Source organism: Apteryx rowi, unplaced genomic scaffold (genome assembly GCF_003343035.1).
Source record: "Apteryx rowi isolate R43461 unplaced genomic scaffold, aptRow1 scaffold_146, whole genome shotgun sequence".
Lineage (NCBI taxonomy): Eukaryota > Metazoa > Chordata > Aves > Apterygiformes > Apterygidae > Apteryx > Apteryx rowi.
In genome coordinates this window covers 147,434-154,473 of record NW_020447708.1, presented here as the reverse complement: position 1 = coordinate 154,473, position 7,040 = coordinate 147,434, and the positions used below count along the sequence as shown (strand labels likewise).

Genomic DNA, 7,040 nt, shown 5'->3' with positions numbered 1-7,040 from the left:
GTGTGTGTGTGTGTGTTTTGTAAAAAGTTGTAGCAACCTCAGGCCTAACATTGCATAACACTTTGTTTCTTGTGTCCTACATATTTGAGAATAGTCTACAGTTATTTGCAACAGTATAATTTGTTTTAAGTGTTTGGTATACCTGGGAGGCAGGGAAAATGATTTTTTTGCATTGATTTAGGTCTTTAATTACTTCCTTGTTGTTTTGGGGTTTAGTTGCTTTAGGAGTGTGCTCTAATGTAACATTGTAAAAACACTCTGGGAAACTTTTTTTTTTTTTTTTAATAGGAGGCTGGTCACATTTTGCCCTCAATGGGATRTATTTGAATCATGTATACATTTTCCTCTGAGTTATTCAAACATATTAAAGAAGGGGTAGTAGTGTAGTGACACAGGAAGATGGTGGAGTTGAAATAAATAGTTTTAGGGAAAAAGAAAGATGCTTCAGTCTCCCTTTCAGTAATCTGTATCTGCACTGAATGAGAAAGAGATGACAAAAGACACAGTCTGTGCATGAATGATGGTACTTAAAAGGTAAAAACTAGGTAATGAAAAAATGGTGGAAATGGGGAACAAAGCGTGAAGAGCTTATAAGAATATGACAAACTGCATGCCCAGCTGAATTCTTGAAGGGAGTTGTTGCAGAAGAAAATCTGTGAAAATTTTCCCTCCTTTCTGCACTGTTCTGAAATGTTCCCTGGCTTTCTGCACTGTATATCTGGCAAGAAGCATGCTGCTTTGTTTTGACAATGTTTCGTGCTTCTTCAGTTGTATGTTTAACTTCATCATTTTGAAGTTATTGTGCTTGTTAAAAATGTGCTGATACACATACGCTTTACACTTAACAGCAACAAAAAAAAGCATTTAGGACTCGGAGTAATCTACTTGATTTTCTGGAATGCTCTGGTGGGGCAACATTACCCATGAAGGTGAGCATATGTATGCCCCTTAGTCGTCTTTATTTTCCTTTAAAAAATACTTAAGAAAAATTAATTTGATTTTTTCTCTTTTTTGTTTTTCTTTTTTATTATAAACCTTGACTCTATACTGAGTTACCATTCTCTGTTTTGTAATATTGCATACTACCTTGACAGCTGATAAATATTCAAAGCATGGCACATTGAGTATTTTGAATAAAAAATGGTGCTTGCAATATAGAAATAGCTACTGAGTGAGAGTGTTTAAAAGCACACATTGAAGTATACATATAATTGTAAAACAAACTTTTTTTTTTCCTTCCAAAGAGAATGTGTGCGCCATGTGGTTTGGAATTTATCTCATACTTAGTTTAGCATAGCTTTTTCACTGTGTTTTATTGACAACTGTTTTAAGTCTGGTGAGAATTGACTCATTTCAGGTAAATTTTGGAGCCTGATGAATGTATGGTTTCAGATATTGAAACTTAGAAGTAAGGCACTGGTATTCGTCTTGACTAGCTTCAAGTATGTGTGTGGGGGGTGAGGGGTGGGAGGAGTTTGCCRTGAATCTTAGGCAGTTAGCAGATACATTTGAGTTGCAAACTATCTGAGTGCTGGTGTTGTGATGTCTTCCTTCATGTGCTGCCTTTGGTACTTCTCTGAAAGGGTGGTGAGGCCAGTTCAGGGAGCTAATGCAGACAGTGACTGATAGATTTTTGGGAGAGGAGGCTGTCCTCTGCCAGGTAGTTCCTGAATTAGCTTACCTTGGGTTCAGATGAGTGCTGTTGGTGCAGCAAGAACAAACAGCAGGACTGTGCATCTTTTGCTAAGATATGAGCAGTAGGCCTCCACCCTTTAGAGACTATGTCTAACTTGATCCTTAGTATGAATATTCCTTTCATTATATTGCTTTCAAGGACTCATTAGTTGCAGGAGCAATACACAGACATTGGGATCAGAATCTTATCAAAAGGTCATAAATGCCGACAAAAGAATGAGGTGAGCAAATACAGTAACTTTCTCCTCCCTGGGCAATTTCARTTCAGCTAATATATTGTAGTTAATTTCCATGGATGTGTTTTTAAACTCACACAGTCTCTCCTTCAACTCATGTAAACTTTCAACATCTGCAAACTCCCTGTAGTAGGGAGCTCCACAGCTTAATCTCGCATTGTGTGAAGAACCACCTCCTGTAATTTATTTTGATCCTGCTTGCCACATGCCTTGATGCCCCCGCCCCCCAAACTTGTCACTACTTTATAAGCTGAAGTGACCTTGTTTGCTTCATTGATCTTTATGCAAAGTCTGTTCCATTACTTAGCATTTGCTGCCTTTAAAGCTTTTCCAGTCTTTCTGTATCCCCTTTTAATACAGGAATCGGTAGGCAACAGAACAGCATGCAGTTTTAAAGACAGAGGGGTGTGCTAACCTCTCCTAACATTTGACTTGCTTACTTGACCACTGCTGGTAAGCACCGCATGATTGACTCATGAAAACATCTACCATAACCACRCAGTCTTGCTATTAGGTGGTAATTGCCAGTTTGAAGGCCATCATATTAAATATGTTTTGATTGTTTTTTCCAAGTATCACTGTACGTTTATCTGCAGTGAACTTCATYGCTCACTGTTGTAAACCCTTTCTACAGTTCTTTACAGTTAGCGCTTTATGCTACCAAGAAAAGTATTAGTATCACCACAGAATGTTACCTCGTTGTTCTCATTTATAAACATACCTATACTGTGACTCTTGGCCCAAAGTGTTGTAGAATGCCATGGTGGGAACTGATGGTTTGTTGCTACCTTCATTTTTAGCCTATTAGGGGCTAAAACCAAAAAGGACCTTCTCTCAGTCTGCTTAGTTTCTCTTAAGGTGTTTTTGATTTCCTGCCAAAGGGACTTTGTTAAAAGTATTGTAGAGAAATTGCAGTAGATGTGTGAGGCAGTGTTTCCTCTTCCCTGTAAGTGGAAGAGAGTTTATCTACAAGGCTTCTAATTCTGTTCTCAGTGGCATTAGGTATTTGCTGTATTAAAACTAATAGATTTTCAAACAGCAATTATTAAAGAAAATTTGGTAAAAARGCAAAATATGATTTCCAAATATAAATCAGTCTCAACTGTTGATAGTAAGGAGGAAAAACTTACTGGTCCCATTATCCATAACTGTTTTACTTTGAAGTAGCTTATTACCAATCTCTTTTAGAAATGGGACAGTGTTGTGTTATTGCATGTTGCAATGAGCCTTAAAGCTGGGCACCAAGCTTTGGAACTAACAGTGTAGGCCCCTTAACCTGGGTTTTAAATCCTGCATTTAGCTGATGGGGAATTAGACAAATCTAAGAGGGATTCACAGAACTTAAAGAAGTTGAAAAGAAATCCTGGAGAGGAATATAGCTGTGGGGTTTTTGTTTGTTTGTGTTTTTTTGTTTAATCTATGCTTTGTTAGTCAGCCTGGTTCTCGAGATAGATGCCCAAGTGTAACTAGGTTTTGCAATTTTTAGCTTTCTTAGCATCAGTTATCTGTTCTTTCTGTATGCTATGGAGTGCTTCAGTGTTTTCTTTGAAACATGGCTGATGGCATGATGTTTCACTGCCTGCCTGGTTCTCACTTTCTCAGGATTAGTTAGGTTTCGTCTGCTGAAAGAGTGCCCAAAGCACTAGGGGACAGCTAGGCTGCTCTCTTCTGCTTCTGTTGATGCTGTGCCATTGTGCTGAAAAAATACGAGAACAGTAAGTGAGCAAAAGGAGCCTGACTACAGTGCAGTGAGATGAGGTATGTGCCGGAAAGTGGAAGAAACATGCTTTTCCGTGTCTGCTCAGAGTGCTGCCTGTGAGTCACATCTCAGCTGTTGATTAAAACGGGAGAGCGGACCCAAAGCCCTTCCCTCCCCCTTGCTGGAGGAGTGCAGTATAACAACTTACTGAACTAGTGGGTGCCTCTACCAACACCTGTTTCATAGCTGTGGCAGCTGTGCTTCGTCCTGAACTCAGTGCTGTGTGTGTTTGGGGGGGGGTGGTGTTAATGTGAAGCCCTCTGGAGGGGGCCTTTCAGAGGACTTAAGTATGGGAACACCTGTTTAAGAATATCAGATAGTGCCTGGTCCTTGAACATCTCCCAGTGTGGGCCTAGGCAGTACCAGAAATGTAGGTATTCATGCAATTATTAATGAGAACAAGATTGACTAGGTGACCAGGCAAGGATTTAATAGATTTCTCTGTTCAAATACATATATTTCACCTTTGTATTCCTTTATGGAATGGCATCACCATTTTTAACTGTGGATCAGGATGTGATTAGCCTTAGAACTTACTTATTTGATCAGGTAACAAACAGTGACTGTATGTTTGTGTCTTTCTTTGCTGATACAAAGGTGAGAAGAGTACAAGCTAGTCCTTTTCCTCTTTGAAAGTTTGAGAATGGAATGTCTGCATTTCGTTGTAGACTTTCTAATTTGTATCCTGTTGCAAAATAACTTGTGTTTAAATCCAGATTGTAATAACTACTGTGATACTATACCAGAAGAAACTATTTCCTGACCTTAGCCTATGAAAAGAATCAGCTGAAGGTCCTTTTTGGTGTATATATTTTTTTTATACTGTAGGACATAAAGAAATTCTTCCTATGTATTTTTTTGGTTTGGTGAAAAAGAAATTAGTCAAGATTGTTTTTGTGGAATGGGACTTTTTGGCAACTCTGTACAAACCCTATTTTCGAGGGAGAAGGAGGGGAGACAAAGCAGGTACCATATTAACTATGCATTATCTTTGACTAAAGAGATTTGTTTTCTATTGTAATACTGTAATATTGTAATAATTTTTTTGTCATTAGGTTGTTGAAGACTATGCTGGAAGATGTCAGGTTCCTTTGCCTCAGCTTCAGGTGCTTCAGACAGCTCTCTGCTGTTTTACGTCTGCCTGTGTATCATTCCCAGCTGAATGTGAGCACGTACAATATGTTTTGAGTAGCTTAGCTTTGTAAGTATATCTATTTTTTCTATTTCATTTTCAATGTAGACTGTCAATGTTGTATTTCTACAATGGCAATAGGATCTCAGAAGAGAACTTACAAGAGTGGTTTTACCAGGTTACTCAACTATGAGGAACCAACTTACACTTGGTAAAAATTCCTGAATGAGGATACATAAACTGTAAGTTTAGTTGTCTTATGTCCGTGCTAAATATTCAGGTTGAGTATCATAAGACTGTGTCACGAAGGTTTTTTGGCAAAATGAAGTATCTAAAGTATTATGTCAAGTCATCCCCTTACAGACTTTTCATTGGAAAAATCTCATTTTGGAGTATTTGCAGACCAACCTTTGACACATAATTAYAAGTAAAGTTATCTAATGTTTTTGCTGTTCCACCTCTAATGATGTAATAAGCTGTAATAACATAAGATTACTGTAGTATTGAAGAAATTAATCAATTTAAAAATGGGTTTTTATGGTTGAATCCTTAATATGCTTATGAAACTGACTTGTTATACAATTAATTGACTGAAAATCATGTTCAATATGACAAAGAACTGTAGAGTGCTAGATCATGCATCTTGATTTTTCTTGATGCAATGGCAGTTGTCCCTTTCCCACGTGAGGGATAAAAGTGTCTGAGTGATGATCACTAGTTAACTAAAATTCCTTTTTTTTTTTTTTTTACTTATTATAAAAATCTGAAATAAAAATCTAAAAATAAATCTTTTGGTGAGTTATAGAACCTTAGCCCAGATAGAACGTGTTTTATCTTCTCATCAGCAGATGGAGACAAAAAACTGAAAGCTAGTTTTATTGCTTGTTCTGTCTGAGGAAATTGGATTTATTTGTCCAGCAGGTTAAACAGCTTTCTTGTTGAGCATTGCTTTTGAATATAGTTTGGTATCTCAATTCAGAATCTTGTGACTTACTCTCAGTCATCTAGTCATCAGAGATGAATGCTTCCTAACCTTTCTCTCTTGGTTATTTGGTCAGAGGACTGGATTGCTTATTCTTTTTACTGGCCTTGAGCTATTGGTGCTAATTACATAGAACTCCAGGCTTTACCTTTGTCAGTATATCTAATATGGTTGGTGAAATTTCACCAAAGAGATTTACTCTTCCGTGATGGGGAAAGAATTCATAAACATGAGAATAGTTACGGAATCAGATATCTCTCTCTCTCTCTCTCTCTCTCTCTCTCTCTCTCTCTCCTTTTTTTTTTTTTTTTTTTTTTTTTTTTTTTTTTTACTGGAATGGTCAAATATCAGGGAATGACTAGCAGTTACATCAGATGATCTCTTTATTCACTAGTTTTTAGCAAAAAAAATACAATTTTATGAAGATCAAATCACACTTTAATCACACTTTTAAATGTCAGAACATGTACAAAAGTAGAAATTCAGATATTTACATTATATTTAGGGTGGATCCAGTTCCTGAGAGTCTGGAGGTGAACCCCAGATCCTGGAGGCAAGAGAGAAAGTCTGGAGGAAGGAAGACTTTCCCTTGGTTGAGGAGGAGTGGGTCAGAGATCATTTAAGCAAACTTGACACCCACAAATCCATGGGCCCTGATGGGATGCACCCACGAGTGCTGAGGGAGCTGGCGCGTGTCATTGCTAAGCCACTCTCCATCATCTTTGAAAGGTCATGGAGAACAGGAGAGGTGCCCGAGGACTGGAAGAAAGCCAATGTCACCCCAGTCTTCAAAAAGGGCAAGAAGGAGGACCCAGGGAACTACAGGCCAGTCAGCCTCACCTCCATCCCTGGAAAGGTGATGGAGCAGCTCATCCTGGAGGCCATTTCCAAGCATGTGGAGGAAAAGAAGGTGATCAGGAGTAGTCAGCATGGCTTCACCAAGGGGAAATCATGCCTAACCAATCTGATAGCCTTCTATGATGGAATGACTGGCTGGGTAGATGAGGGGAGAGCAGTGAACGTTGTCTACCTAGACTTCAGCAAGGCTTTTGACACTGTCTCCCATAGCATCCTCATAGGGAAGCTCAGGAAGTGTGGGCTAGATGAGTGGACAGTGAGGTGGATTGAGAACTGGCTGAATGGCAGAGCTCAGAGAGTTGTGATCAGTGGCACAGAGTCTAGTTGGAGGCCTGTAGCTAGCGGTGTCCCCCAGGGGTCAGTCCTGGTTCCAGTCTT

At 38.8% G+C, this 7,040-nt stretch overlaps 1 protein-coding gene across 2 annotated transcripts in view; it reads left to right on the top strand.

Moving 5' to 3' along the window:
- The first annotated feature begins 4,749 nt into the window (after nucleotides 1-4,749).
- The window catches only part of ZNF654 (zinc finger protein 654), a 28,588-nt gene continuing 26,297 nt past the window's right edge, over nucleotides 4,750-7,040 (top strand). Inside the window, exon 1 of one of the 2 annotated variants that reach the window (XM_026058344.1) lies at nucleotides 4,750-4,891. The gene's annotated coding sequence lies outside the window, so the exon portion shown is untranslated. The remainder of the gene's footprint in view (nucleotides 4,892-7,040) is intronic. The other variant, XM_026058342.1, reaches the window with a different exon arrangement.